The 15,542-nt window shown below is 38.7% G+C and overlaps 1 long non-coding RNA gene across 33 annotated transcripts in view; it reads right to left on the bottom strand.

The window, feature by feature from the left end:
* Nucleotides 1-457: 457 nt before the first annotated feature.
* The window catches only part of LOC102154570, an 87,866-nt gene continuing 72,781 nt past the window's right edge, over nt 458-15,542 (bottom strand). For 2 of the 33 annotated variants that reach the window (XR_005356973.1, XR_005356963.1), the window contains 3 exons: nt 9,793-9,970; nt 9,426-9,527; nt 7,991-8,049 (listed from right to left, as the gene is read on the bottom strand). This is a non-coding gene — a long non-coding RNA (uncharacterized LOC102154570). Of the gene's footprint in view, nt 730-7,990; nt 8,052-9,425; nt 9,528-9,792; nt 9,971-15,542 lie in introns of those variants that run through there. The other 31 variants (XR_005356974.1, XR_005356965.1, XR_005356960.1 and 28 more) reach the window with 26 other exon arrangements.

The raw sequence follows: 15,542 nt of genomic DNA on the forward strand, positions 1-15,542 counted from the left end.
GCTTAGCTGCTGAGGGCTGCCATAATAAATTAAAACAGACTTGGTAGCTTTTATTTATTTTTTTAAGATTTAATCTATTTATTCTTGAGAGACACAGAGAGAGAGGCAGAGACACAGGTAGAGGGAGAAGCAGGCTCCGTGCAGGGAGTCCAACATGGGACTCCATCCTGGGTCTCCAGGATCACACCCTGGGCTGAAGGCGGCGCTAAACCACTGAGCTACCGGGGCTGCCCAACTAGGTGGCTTAAAACAAAACAAAACAAAACAAAACAAAACAAAACAAAACAAAACAAAACAAAACAAAAAAACACAAAAAACAGAAATACATTGTCTCACAGTTCTTGGGCTGAAAGTCTGAAATCAAGGTGTTAGTTGTTTGGTTCTTTCTGAGTGTTTTTTTTTTTTTTTTAATTTTTATTTATTATAGTCACACATAGAGAGAGAGAGAGGCAGAGACACAGGCAGAGGGAGAAGCAGGCTCCATGCACCGGGAGCCCGACGTGGGACTCGATCCCGGGTCTCCAGGATCGCGCCCTGGGCCAAAGGCAGGCGCTAAACTGCTGCGCCACCCAGGGTTCCCCTGAGTGTTTATTCCATTCCTCACTCCTAGCTTCTGGTGACAGCCAGCCGTTCTTGGCCTTCCTTGGCTTGGAGATGTGTCCTTCCAATCCCTCTTCCATCTTCACATACCTTCCCTATGTCTCTGTGTCTTCCTGTGGCTGCAATCAACTTTAGTAAACAGGAAGAAAAAGTAATCTGAAAAATCACTAAGGTGATAATACCTTATGATCAGCCTCTTCTGTTCATATTTGGTGCAGTAATGCTTTATATACACATTTGACTGATATGTGTAATTTGTCTTATTGTAGATAGCTATGCATCCCAATTCAGTACAGGGTAAGGAAGTCAGACTGTATGAATTTGTTTCTTGCCTTCACCACTTGCTAGTTTTTGTTTGTTTGTTTTGTTTTTTAAGATTTATTTATTTATTTGAGAGAGAGTAGGGAGAGTGGCAGAGGGAGAGAAAGAGAAGCAGATTCCCCACTGGGCACAGAGACAGACTTGGGGCTCAATCCCATTACCCTGAGATCATGACCTGAGCTACCTGAGCTGAAATCAAGAGTTGGACACTCGTCATACACCCAATACAATAACCAACAGTGTTTCCACTCAGTAAGTATTGGAAAAGACAGAAAGAGGGAGAGAGAAGAGAAAGGCAAAAATGAGATTCAAAGAAATCTGCAAATAGAACTGTCTCAAAACACTATTAATATAGCAAATGGTATACTAACATATGGTGCCAAATGGAATCAAATAGATAAGAAAAATCCTGAAGTTTTGAGTGAGCTACACTGAAAAACTAACAACAAACCACCCTAGATTAAGAGGTTGCAATAAAATAGAAAACAATAGAGGTTTTAGGGGAAAAAATGGCAGAAAACTTCAGAATGAATTCCTAGACTTGATTTCAAAGCATGAACCACATGAGGAAAAACTGGATTTGGACCTCGTCACATTAAACACTCTTTTTCTGCAAAAGATTTTTAAAAGGATTTGGTGGACCTGCAGCATCTATTAATAAAATCCCATGGATCAATCTTAGAAAATACTAACAATCATTGTTATCATTGTTGTTCTCTCTATTATTATGGCCTTAGTCAATCCCTGTCTCAAACACTGCTGTCAGCAGAGCAAAGCATTTTTAATTCCCACTAACCTTATCATTTGCCATCTTTTCCCCCTTTTCATAAAATTGATCTCCCTTCTCCTTTTCCTGACATTTTCTCACTTATCCCTGCTGACCCTGATCATAAGCCACCTCCTTAGCAAAGATTCCCTGATTCCCTCAGTGTCCACATCTCTCTCTCTTTTTTAAAGATTTTATTTATTTATTCATGAGAGACACAGAGAGAGAGGCAGAGACGTAGGCAGAGGGAGAAACAGGCCCCCCGTGGGAAGCATGATGCGGGACTTGATCCCAGGATCCCGGGATCACAATCTGAACCAAAGGCAGATGCTCAACCACTGGCCACCCAGGTGGCCTCTCTCCCTTCTTTCTGGTAGTTCCCTTCTGCAAATATATATTAATTTTTATATATATGATACTTTATTGTATTAAATAGCATATTATTTTTCAATATAATATGCATTTTATATATAATAGAATGTTAATTAGACTATAATTGAGTAGAATATTTGATAACAGAATGAAATATATAAAAAAGAATAAATATATTCTCTATAAGTGTGTATATATTACAAATATAAATATATAAGTATATATGATATAAATATATTTGAAAATGTTTATATATTAAATATGAATTTAATGCATATTAAATATAAATATATGCATATTTATATGTAACAGTTCTATTTCTTTTTTGTTAAAAGGGTCTTCCCTCATTAATATTTACAGTTGCAAATAATCACTGACCATTTGTTGAATGAGCTGACATACAGCTGCTGCTGGAATGATAGGATTCAGCTCTGCTCCTGGGTATCCCCCAAGTGCCCAGTAGAATGTCTGGAATATACTTGCCATGGGGAAAATATCTAATACACAAGTAAATGAAAAGATTACAGAACACAAGCATCAGCCTAAACACGATTAGAGCTCCCCACAAAATTCCATAAAATATATATATATATATAAAAAAAAGTCTGATGATGGAAGAAAAGCTCACCAAAACAGCTTTCTCTCTTTCTCTGTATTTTTTTATTTTGAATATCCCCTAATTTTTACCATTTCTTTCAATGATGTTTACATCGAAGGGAAAATAAATTCATGGTTTGATTATGGTTCATGTTACTTTTGTGAATACGTTTTGCTACTTTTGTCTTTTTTTATACCAGTCACTGATGTCTTTTCTAATTAACAGCTCTAATCAAATACTTGTGTATACTGCTCATATAGATGCTGATTTCAGTATGTGTGTGTGTAAGTGCATGTGTGCAAGCATGTATGCTTTTGTGGATCTGCAGTTTAAAAAAATGTAAGTTTAAAGAACTGAGGTTTAATATCCTCTGAGATTTCTCTAATTAGGTTCTACTCCTCTTCTTAGATGAGTTTAGTACCCAAATAAATGAACTAATTAGTAGTCTGTTGTTGAATGAGGCTACAAGGTTTTATAAAATCCCTGGTCATTCTCGAGAGTTCCTGCCCAGGACTGCAATTAAAGAACTCAGAAAAAAATAAAAAAATAAATAAAACCTGTTTTCTATCCTCTCACCTTGTTCCATAACCACAAGACTGCAGGTGCTGTGCTCAGTTCCTGAATGGGTGTGGGCAGGGCGACATGGGTGGAGGAGGGCAGCACACAACCCAAATCTGGGTAGCAAAAGCCAATACAGAGATGGAGAAACAAAGACAATTCCCAGAAGACCAGTGCTCTTTTGAATGACCCAAGTAGTCTGAACGAGCCTTTGAATTTCACCTTGATGTTTAAATGAAGGCACAAAGGGAAAGCAGGGGCTAATTCTATCGATTGGTGTGGACTCAGAAATCTAGCATAAAAGTAATATACCAATATAGAGGGAATGTGACATAAAAACGAATCTAGTCCCATCTAACTAAATCATGTCCTGACCTTCTTATATCCCTGTGGATTCTTGTAACACATTAAGCTAGAGTTTTGTTGGGGATTCATTTATTAATAAGCAAATATATCAAACCTTATATTAACCATATTTAGCCTCTTCTGAAAACATTTAAACAAATGAAAATGAACTAATGACTAGTTTTTTTGTCCTGGTTTTGTGGACAAGATCTTGAGAATGATTCCTTAAATTATAACTATTTTTTCACTCGGGTCATGGTCCTCTGCTGCTCAAACTACTCTCCCCTCCACAAGTCGTCCCTGTTTCCTTCTATAGGGGTACATTGTTTTGGACTGCCAGTAAGAACTCTGTCAGGACGCCCGTCTGTGCCTCAGAGGGAGTACCAAATACCCAGGTAGTGCAAGGAGTGGAGAATATTCAATGTGTAACGCATATAAAGTCACAGACCCAGAGCAGAAGTACAACAGAGCTCTGCGTATCTGAGGTTCCTTCTTTTCAGTACAGTGTTTCAGCCTGATGCTCAAGTCACTTCCCCTGTCAACTCAGCTCCCTGCATACAGAGCCCTGTCTCACTATAGCATCTTCTCTGCCTCGGCTATATCCTCTTTATAACCTTGTAGTGAGGATCCATCCCCAGCCTTTTCAGTCTTGGAAATCCACTGAACACCAAAGCGTTTCTCCTGCATTGGCTTTTTTCTGAAAGGCTAAATAAGGAAGTGGGAACCCTGGTTTCAGTGGCTGCAGATCCCTGAGGGTGGGCATGGGGCACCAGGTGAACACTGTTCTCCAAGCTCAGGAAGATGAAGCAGAGCTGGGTCTTTCTCCCCAGCCTTCCAGTTTCCTTTTCTAATGTGTCTAGAATAAATCCTATCTATTACAGTACAGATTTAGATCCCCATCTGTTCTGAGAAAGCTACATCACTCCCATTCACTTGTGTGTGACTTTGTTGGTGGAAAATAGCATCTGAGTTACTTAACAAGGCATCTTAGAGTATAATGGAGCAAGAGGAAGAGTAGGCTAGTGCTTGCTTCCCTCATGCCTGGGAGAAGGGAAATCCTTTCACCCCACGGCTTTACATCATAGTAACTTACTGAGTCAATTTTTAATTAAAATAGAAATATCTGGTAGAGGTTTCATGCATCTTCAAATATATTGCACCCAGATGCAATATTAGAAGAGAAGTAATTTGTCTGCAAACAATTGTCTGTCAAAACTAGGACAGCATACCTGAAACCAACATTTGCCAAGTTTAGAGAGACTGGTGAAAAGACTGTTTTCCCTGAAGCATTATTTCTGCCAGAGGAGCCCAAGCAGCCTTCAAGCAAGGCCAACAAACTTCCAAAGGCAGGAGTTAAGGGAGAAAAGAAAATTAATTATTTTCAAAATATAAAATACTTAGATGAAAGCCAGATGTTTGTCAATTTGCTAAAATATTACACTATCCAGCTTAAAAATGTTTGCAAAAAGTAGACAGAAGCATGAGCACAGATCTTGAAATGCAGCAAGTCACCAGGTTCTAGAGGACCAGAACACTACCAGGCATGGAGTGGTTCTCAATCAGTGCTCGTGGACCAAAAGAATGAGTGAAGATCAGCAAACCCCAAATGCCTTAGGATGATAATCAAGGTCTCTCGTGTGCTTATGAAGATCCAGATATGGTCCATTTGCCATGTTTATGTCTCAACTCTTCGAATTCTTAACTATCAAGCTTCTGAGATATATCCCATCATAATCCCCTTCTTACAGAAAGGTTAAGGAATCTGCACATAGCCCAACAGGTCATGAGGTGAAATCACATTCTACCATGCATCATATCCTAGGTTCCAGGGAATGAGATGAATATGCCCCGCCAGCCAACAAAATTTTCTTATAAGAAGCACCCTGGAAGCAATTTGGACTCTGTCAATTGTCAATGCCTAAGGGGAAAAAGCAGTCTCTAGTAGATTGTTTCCTGTGGCCACAAAGTCTTTCTGAGCCTCAGTTTCCTTAACTGTAAGTGGAGATGATAAAATGTAAACCTTGGGAGTTTTCTGTAAGGATTGGCAATGATGTGTATAAAGCACCGCACCCAGACTACTGTCTGGCCAATGGGAGAGAGCCTCAGTGAACATTAGGTATTTTTGCTATTACCTGCTATTCCAAGTGTCCACCCTCTTCGTAAGCCTAATAATGTGGCATGAGGGATGCATTTTAGACTTCATCAGACTCCCTGGATGGTCCATATTATAAGTCTGTGGTCAAAGCATTTAGAGTTGGTTTTAATGAGCTACCACCCATCTATTAACCCTTACAGATTCTTTTAATAATCCTGTTGGGTGAAGGTCTCCAGAGTACAGTGTCTGCCTCTTTGGTCTGGCAGCCTTACAGTAAGCGGTCTCTGGCATAATACCTATACTTATATGTAACTTCCCATCCAAAAGGCTCTTTAATAGCTCTAGTGAACAAAGCACCTTGTAAATAAGGTAGTGTTGGCATTTTTATGTTGGCTTCCATTAACAGAGACTCTATGATTGGTGTCAAGATGGTTTCAAAAAGGTTTCAAGGTAAGCTCAGCATTCCAAAGTCCCACTTAAGGACTCCTGCTTTCTATGTTTCCTCCACATTCATGCACCCATTCAGGAAACATTTGCTTAACTCCTTTGATGTGCTAGGCACTTGCTAGCACAGTGATGTGGCAGTGGAGGCAAGCAATGGGGGGTGATGGGAACAGAATCCTCATCCTCATGTGGTCTAGAGACTGGGGGAAACACAATCATTCTACATGAAGTGACAAGGAGTGGCATGGGGCAGGATACAGGGAAGGGTAAGGAATGGGCAGGAGACCCAGGCCCATCTGGAAAGGCCTTCTGCACAGTGGATTTGTAAACTGTGATGTGAACAATAGGAAGGCCTTGGACACATGAAATGTCACAGCTGGAAGAGAGTATAGGGCCAGTGAAAAGCCTGAATGAAGATCCAAAGGAGAGGATGAACAGAGCACTTTCTAGAGAATTGAAGGTAGGGTGGAGGAGGGGCACCTAGGTGGCACAGTTGGTTGAACTTCTGACCCTTGGTTTCAGCTCAGGTCGTAATCTCAGGGTTGAAGGATTGAGCCCCACATCAGGCCCCATACTCAGTGCAGTCTGCTTCAGATTCTTTCTCCCTCTCCTTCTGCCCCTTCCCTCCCCTCCCTTTCTCTCTCTCTCTCATAAATAAATAAAAGTTTTTTTTTTTTTTTTAAACGGTGGGGTGGAGAAACAATCCATCTGGAGTATGTGTGGTAAGGAGCAAGAGGCATGTGTTAAAGCTCAAAGGTGGGCAGCAGTGCATTTGGAAGATGTTCTCATTTATGTGCCATCTATGAAGCCAGCAACACAAAAAATAAAAATCAACCTATATTTTCTTCCTTTGATTCATGCGGGCTGCACTGAATATACGTAGGTTGCAATTAAAGTGAAATGACTTACACTTATGATTGTGTAATAGAGAACTGAATTATGAGGATGGCCCAGCTTAAAGCCCACCTCCACTATCAATCCACCCTTGATCAGCATAAAGTGATTTCTCCACATTCAGATCTCCCAGTATTTATGGCTTTCATCACTTAATTATACTGGCTTGTTAAATTATCTTCTCATACACCCGTGGCTTAACTCTTTTATTAGAGAGAAGGCTTCTAAGAAGATCAAATCCCCTTTGAAACTTCTCTGTATCCCCCAAAGTAACTAGCATCCACATGATTATTCACTTGGCCAACAAATATGATTCTATGCACAAGATAGGCATCAGAGAAGAAGGCAGAGAAGAACCCTGGTCTTGGAAACCTAAAGTTTTGATCAGGGAGGCAGATAAATAATTTAAAACATATTGCAATACATAAGCACATAACTGTATATTTACAGCTTCCAATATTGCTAAGAACAATGATTAAAATGAAGGGAGATGTGTTACAAATTGGATTCGAGGCATACTACTTTATTGTATGGAGAAATCCATACAAAATCCAAAAAGTTATTTTTTAAGTCAGGACATGAATGATAAGAAGGAACAAGCCGTGTGAAAATCTGGAGTGATGCAGACAGATAAAAACTAAATATAAACCTCTATGATGGGAAATGAGCTATGTCAATTCTTCCTATCACTGGCAGAAATGATAATCATGTAATGCAATAGAGGTGTCAACTAACACTATGTGGCCATGTATCACAACATAAATATAAAATAAATATGTTGTACACCTTAAACCTGCATAATGTTATATATCAATTATATCTCAATTAAAATACAAACAAACAAAAACACCCAGCCAGAGGAGCAGAGGAGGAAAAGAAAGATGGCATGTATATCAAAAAAAGAAAGCAGTAGGAGGAACCTGGGTGGCTCAGTGGTTGAGCATCTGCCTTTGGCTCAGGTCGTGATCCTGGGGTCCTGGGATCAAGTCCTTCATCGGGCTCCTTGCAGGGAGTCTTCTTCTCCCTCTGCCAATATCTCTGCCTCTCTCTCTGTGTCTCTCATGAATAAATAAATAAATAAAACATTTTAAAAAAAGGAAAAGAAAGCAGTAACTAGTGTCTGATCACACAGAACTGTATAGAACATAAACAGAGTTTGGGTTTTATTCCTAGGTATAATTAGAAATCTTTCAAAGGTTTTTAAGTACTTAGAAGATACTAGAGTTTTAGATTTATTGATTGCTTAGCTGCTTGCATGCATTAAACCCCAGAAAGACAAGTTTAAGAGAATAAAGCTTACCAAAAATTATTTTCTAATTTGAGTTAAATACTCATGAGTAAGGCCCCAACCTTGTAGCAAATTACAGAAAAACAATGGAATTGGCATAACAACACTCTTCATAAGTGTCCCTTACAGCAGATGTTATCTGTCAATATTACCTTCTCCCTACAACTGTGTCTTTCATGCAAACAACATCTGCAAGTTTGCATGGTGGAATGGACGTAAAAGCCTGCTGTAAACCACTGGCAATTTTTGTGTCTATACTCGAGTGAATGTCACAAAAAATAAACTTCATGGCTTCAAGTCTTTAAAGAGGGAGTTGGTTAATCAGAAGAACAGCAGCTGAGCCACGAAATACTTTTAAAGGGAAATCTTGTGTATGTAAGCACCTATTTTGCAAATGAAGCGTGTGAAAGTCTCATATAAGGAAGGCAGAACTCCTAACTGGTGGTCATTAAACATCTCATGGGCAAAGGCAGTAGTGAATTACCTCCATTTCTGTGTTAACAATTGCCTCAATTTGCATTTTAGCATAAAATAACTGTGAGTAAAATAGCCTAAAACGTCAATATTGAAAAAAATCAACAACAACAATAATAATAGCTACCATTTGTGATGCTATTACTTGGTGCAAAGCATTTGGGGAACATTCTGTAGATACGTGCTCATTTAATAGTTGCAGAACTCCAAATGCCATCCCATTAATAAAACCCATTGTAATGAATGGAGAAAGCAAAAATCAAAGATACAGCAACTTGCCCAAGGCTACAGAGCAGATAAGCTTCAAAGTCAGAGTTCCCAGCCAGTCTGCCTTCAGCTCAGGTCATGATCTTGGGGTCCTGGGATCAAGCCCCAGTTTGGGCTCCCTGCCCAGCAGGGAGCCTGCTCTCTCTCCCTCTGCCTGCTGCTCCCCATGCTTGTGCACATTCCTCCCACCCTCTACTTCTGTCAAACAAACAAACAAACAAACAAACAAACATGTCTTTTAAAAAAATCCAGAGTTCCAGCTTCTCATTCTTAACTATTTCAATATTGCCCTCTGAGACACCTGGTCAAAGCATCCTGCTTACAGCTAATAAAGACTTTGTCCATAAAACTTGTTAAATATCACCTGCTTTAGTTGAATGTACAACTGGTGCTGCCTACCCACCTTATCTCAGTTGATTCATTCGAAGAAAACACTTCTTGAGTGTAACTCCTGTCCCAGGCAACAGAACTACAAACAGGAACAAAATGACTCTGATCCTGACTTCTGGAAATATATATATAAAATAGGTGACTATTATATATGCAAATATATAAATATTTATATATATGAAAATAAGAATGTCACGCATAGATAGGTAAGGAGGAGGGACATCTGTACACACATTAGGGCATTGCTGTGCACAATTAGGGTAGGAACTCTTAGATCTAGAATTTGAGTTTTCAAGTCTGCAGATTGTAAAGCACATTACAATCAATTCCTTCACGTTGCACATAGATTCCTCATGGGGTTTCTCTGCATTCGAAACTACCTTGTGGTTTTGGATGATAAGTCATTTATGAATAATCGTTTCCCCAGAAGACTCCATGGGTAGTATAGCTCACATAGTATGGTAAGTTGGTTCATGCTATATATTTATGACATAATGTTGACATCACTACTGGGATGTGTCATTATTCCAGATGGGTTCCAGTCCACTCTCTCAGTCTCTTGAATATATGTGCAAAAAAAAAAAAAAAAATAAATAAATAAATAAATAAATAAATAACATGCAAATATAAATACAAATTGCAAAATCCAAAAAATAGTTTTACTCAAAAAACTAACTTTCCTCTAAGGTACCAAAGCTAGTTTGCTAATGTAATTTATTAAAGGTGCCTACTTTGAAATCAATAGTAAATGACTATAGGCTAATTTTTGATTGATAAATCCCTCATTAAAATGAATGTCAGCCTAAGCTTCCAAACTATACCTATTAATAAAACTCTAATTGATATATGCAGCCAATGCCTTTCTATGGGCATAATCAATTTGGTACAGATCCTGCACTTTATTGACTTCTGGCTACCCAAGGGGGTTTTTTCCCTCCTCCTTCAGGGAGGGCCCATCTCTGTGCAGATACCCAAAAGCAGACCTAAGACATGAGGGCACTTGCCATTTAATTTAGACTTCCTGTGACATTCCTAACACACAGCACCAACGTCAGACAATGCTGTTAGTGGACAGGTCCCAAGAGTCACCATCTATGAAAAGCCAATTGCTGCACTTAAAAGCTAGACTGTCAGAAAGCTTGGTGCTCTAGACACCCTGGCTCCAGTTCCATCTACAAAACTTTAAGTGCCACTTGCTGAAAGTATGGAAAAACCATATCCTGTCTTTATCCATACAGAGTATCATTATGTGTTCTACAATATCGCACTAGCCAAACAACAGGAACCAGGCAAGGAGCTAGTGTTCAACATTCAAATATTCTAAATGTTCAAAGAAAAGCCTTTTACCTGAGTCCTGAAGAAAATCAGTTTTCATGGCAGAAGGCACATGAATATTGATTCATTTGAATCCAAAGGAAGACCTCAACCACTAACTGATTCTTTAAAAACACCCCTAAGCTTCATTGACATGCTGTTGCTTTACACTTAGCATTTCTGAGTGAGTGTATTAACTTGGAAAATCTCAGCACACAGAAAAAAATATAATAAAGGTCTATTGGGAAGCTAAAAGCCTAAAAGAAAAAAAATTCAATATCTATATTTTCAAATATAATATAAAATGAAATTTACTCCAGTGATAAAAATCTCAAATAATCAAAGAGCAGCCCAACGGCTAAAGAGAACTTAGTGGAGGCCTCTGACCCTCCCTCCCTGCAGGGATGGGTGGTGTGAAACCCTTAGATTGAAACCATTGCAGATATATCTTAAATATCTCAAAGACCAGATTTGTATTGAGCTCCAAGCAGCCCTTGAGTCTTCAGAAAATGTCAAGAGAAAAGATTCTCCTTCAAGGCTACCAGCACTTCTTACCTCGTTTCTATTAGGCTTGGAAGCCAAGAGCTTTACATCCTCTATGCAATTCCCAGCTAAGCTATAAAACTCATGTCGGTGAAGAACACTTAAGGAGAATTGTTTTATCCCCACCGTCTGTATAGTAGGTAACTTTGTGAATGAGCATTGAGAGAATGATTCTAGAATGGAAGGGAGTGTATCCTACTTCATTTAACCTGAAAACAGTGAAATGATTCTCTTTCTTTCTCCCCCTCCTCCCCTCTTTCTTTCTCTTCTTTCTCTCCTCTCCCTCTCTCTCTCTCTCTCCCTCTCTCTCTCTGGATTTCTTTTAGCTTTGGATGGCTGGTTGACCATCCCTCAATTCTCTATTATATTTTTTTAAGATTTTATTTATTTATTTGAGAGACAGAGAGAGAGCACAGAGGGAAAGGGAGAAACAGACTCCTCGCTGAGCAGACAGCCCAACGTGGGGCTTTATCCCAGGACCCTGAGATCACTATCTGAGCTGAAGACAGATGCCCCTACATTTTAAATCATGTTGTAGACCCTTTTTTTGTCAGGGCTTGGGTAAAGATTGAGAAGTTTCCAAAGAAACTTAACAGAATGCAGGCCCTACTGTCAACCTGGGTTTTTCCCCAGACTGAACAGGACACCTGCATGCCAGCATGCTGACTCTGTGATAAAGTGTACCATGTGTTTAGTGATCCCCTCAAATCTAAGCCAGTAGAGATCAACATTTTCTGTTAAGAAAAATTTCATTTTACATAGAGTACTTTGTTTAAAAAAGTATAATTCTTGTTCATTATAAAAGCAAAGGAATATTTTAAAAGTTTGGAAAATACAGAGAAGGTAAAGAATCACTTGGCAATTCCACGATGCCTTATACTGAATAGTGAGGACACAGTTTCCTGCACTATGTCTCTTTTGCTTCATTTTAGAGCATCCATTTGCTCTAAGGTAAGCAAAATGCTGCTTATTCTATAAAATTTTGCATGATTAAAAAAAAGCAAAAGCTAAAAGAAATTTTGCAGATCTATACATTGCTCTTTCTAAATTGTTCTGCCACATGGCCAGAGATTTCACTGAGGTCTTTCCTCACTTGTCATTCTCTGAGGACCTTCTTGACCACTCACAGGAAGTGCTGACACCGTTAGCTTCCTCATCATCCTCCCTTGACCCCACCCCACTGCCAACCCACTTTTTTGTTTTGCACTGGTGACCCCTGACACCAACAGGTGTTAAGTATTGGCTTATTATCTGTTTAATAGAATATAAGCACCATGAATATTTGGGTTTCTGGTTAAAATTCAAATTCAATAATTGTTCCCAAACTCTAGAAACCCACAATTGTAATTTTTTACAGACTTTTTAAATAGTAGTTCTAGGCTCACAGAAACATTGGCAGAAAGCTACAGAGATTTCCCGTATACCTCCCTGCGCCCACGTATGAATAGCTTCCACTCCATCATCAGCATTCCCCACCAGAGCAATACATTTGTTACAACTGATAGACCCACACTGACACATTATTATCTCCCAGAGTCCACAGTTTATATAGGGTTCACTGTTAGTGTTATACATTCTATGGGTTTTGATAATGATATGTATTCATCATTATGGTATCATACAGAGTATTTTCACTGCCCTAAAAATCCTCTATGCTATGCATATTTTTCCTTCCCACTTTCTTAACCCTTAGCAAACACTGATCTTTTTACTGTCTCCATAGTTTTAACTTTTTTCATGTGATATATTGGAATCACATAGTATGTAGCCTTTTCAGATGGGCTTCTTTCACTTAATAATATGCATTTATGTTTCCTCTATGTTATTTTTTCATGGATTGGTAGCTTATTTCTTTTTATTTTTTTAATATTTTATTTATTTATTCATGAAATCAAAGAGAGAGAGGCAGAGACATAGGCAGAGGGAGAAGCAGGCTCCCCACAGGGAGCCTGATGTGGAACTCCTCCCAAGACCCTGAGACCCTCAGGTTGTGACCTGAGCTGAAGGCAGATGCTCAACCACTGAGACACCTAGGCATCCCAACTCATTTCTTTTTCAGTACAATATATCATTCCATTGTCTGGATGTGCCACAATTTATCCATCTAACTACTATAAGGTTATTTTGGTTACTTCTAGGTTTTGGTAAATATAAATGAAGCTATTATAAACATCTGTGTGCAGGTTTTTGTCTAGACATAAGTTTTCAACTTCCTTGGTGAATATCAAGGAGTGTGGTTGCCAGATCATGTGGTAAGGATAAGTTTGGTTTTGTAAGAAACTGTGAAACTGTCTTCCAAAGTGACTGTGCCATTTTGCACCCCACCAGCAAAGAATGAGCATTCCTGTTGTCTCACATCATTGCCAGCATTGGATGTTGTCAGTGTTCCAGGATTTTTCCATTTTAATAGGTGTGTTAGTAGTATGTCATTGTTGTTTTAATTTGAATTTTCCTGATGATGTATGGTGATAGATGATAGATGATAGATAGATAGATAGATAGATAGATAGATAGATAGATCTATATATACATGGAGAATTTTTTTCCTCTGCTTATTTGCCATCTGTGTAACTTCTTTGGTAAGGTGTCTGTTAAGATCATCAGATTGTTTATTATTTCATTGTTGAGTTTTGAGAATTCTTTGTACATTTGAATAAGAGTTCTTTATCAGATGTGTCTTTTGCAAATGCTTTCTCCCAGTATGTGATTGTATGCTCATTTTCTTGACATTATCTTTGGAAGAGCAGAAGTCCTTTGTGTGTTTGGTTTTATTTGTTTTAATTTTAAGGAGGTTCAGTCTATGAAGTATTCTTTTCATGGATCATGCCTTTGGTGTCCTATCTAAAAAGTCATGGCCATATCCAAGGTCACGTATGTTTTCTCCTGTGTTATCTTCACATAGTTTTATTGTTTTACATTTTACATTTAGGTCTGAAATCCATTTTTAGTTATTTTTTTGTGAAGGGTCATAATCATTACTTCACCTAGTAGCTCCCTATGGATAAGATCAAGGCAACAAAATTAAGGAATTTATTACTCCCTAGATTACCTTGAATTAGCATACAGATTGTTCATTCAGCCACTAGTCATTCATCCTACAGGCACGTTCTGATCACCTATTGGGTACCTGAGGGTCTCCAAATGAAAACAACATTTTTTTTTGTTCTCCTTGAAGACGAATGGCCAGTAATAGACAAATGTGACAGAAGGGCCAGACAAAGAAGTGGCACCAGAAGTTACATTATGCAAAATTGGGTGTGTACTGAGTTTCAGTATGGGCAATAATTTGCCACCACTAGCTAATCACATGATCACTCAGAGTAGGTGAGATCCATATATTCAACAGGGAGGAGGAAAAGAAGCAGGTTCCAAGTAGACAAGGGTTAGCCTCTGAAGGATCAAGCAAATAAGACAAGAAAATTATCTAAACTCCCTTCAGGGAAGCCTATCCTACGCTTCTTTCTGTCATAACCCATCACATGCCGCTCCAAATTATCCTTGTATCTAGTCCACACTCTATGCTTGCATCTTGCTGCTACCTCCTATAACCATCAGCTTCATGCTGCCCATTACCTCTTCCACCTCACAGAATACCATGAGCTTCTGATATCAAGAATGAATAAGGCATTTCCAGCATCTGGCCCAAAAAGAAAGCTTTATACCACCACTGGAGGAGTAGACAAATGAACTAAGAATCAGCAAATAGACTCTGGATATAGGAGTAGGCATATAATGAGAGGAGGATATTGTCAGTGGCCATATGGCATTGTAACTTAGACGAAACTCTACCACAACAGTTTAAAAGTAGAATACCATATTAGGGTGCATTAATAGAAACACAGTGCCCAGAAACATGAAGGTTATTATACATTCATTTCAAGTGAATGGTGTTCAGTTCCAAGCAGAATGTTTTAATAGGAATATAAGTCAAATAAAACATAAACAAAGATTGATGAAAAGGCAAGGTCAGAAGCATCTGTTCTAGGAAGAGCCACTGCAAAAGAAAAAAAGGGATTGTTTATTTAGAACAAGAGGCTTAGGGAAAATGGGATACCCACTGTTGGATATTTAAACTCTGCTGTATGAAAGATGCTCTACATATCTCAAAGGGAAAACACTGAAGGCCACTGCTAAATGTGCAGAAGAAACAATTTCAGGCCAACGCAAGGAAAATTTTATGGCAATTAGTGCTACCCAAAATTAAATTGGATTTTCTAGTGAAGAAGTGAGGTTTGGCCACTGCAGGTATTCAAGCAGGGATAGCCATTTAAAA

Source organism: Canis lupus, chromosome 3 (assembly GCF_011100685.1).
Source record: "Canis lupus familiaris isolate Mischka breed German Shepherd chromosome 3, alternate assembly UU_Cfam_GSD_1.0, whole genome shotgun sequence".
NCBI classification, from domain to species: domain Eukaryota; kingdom Metazoa; phylum Chordata; class Mammalia; order Carnivora; family Canidae; genus Canis; species Canis lupus.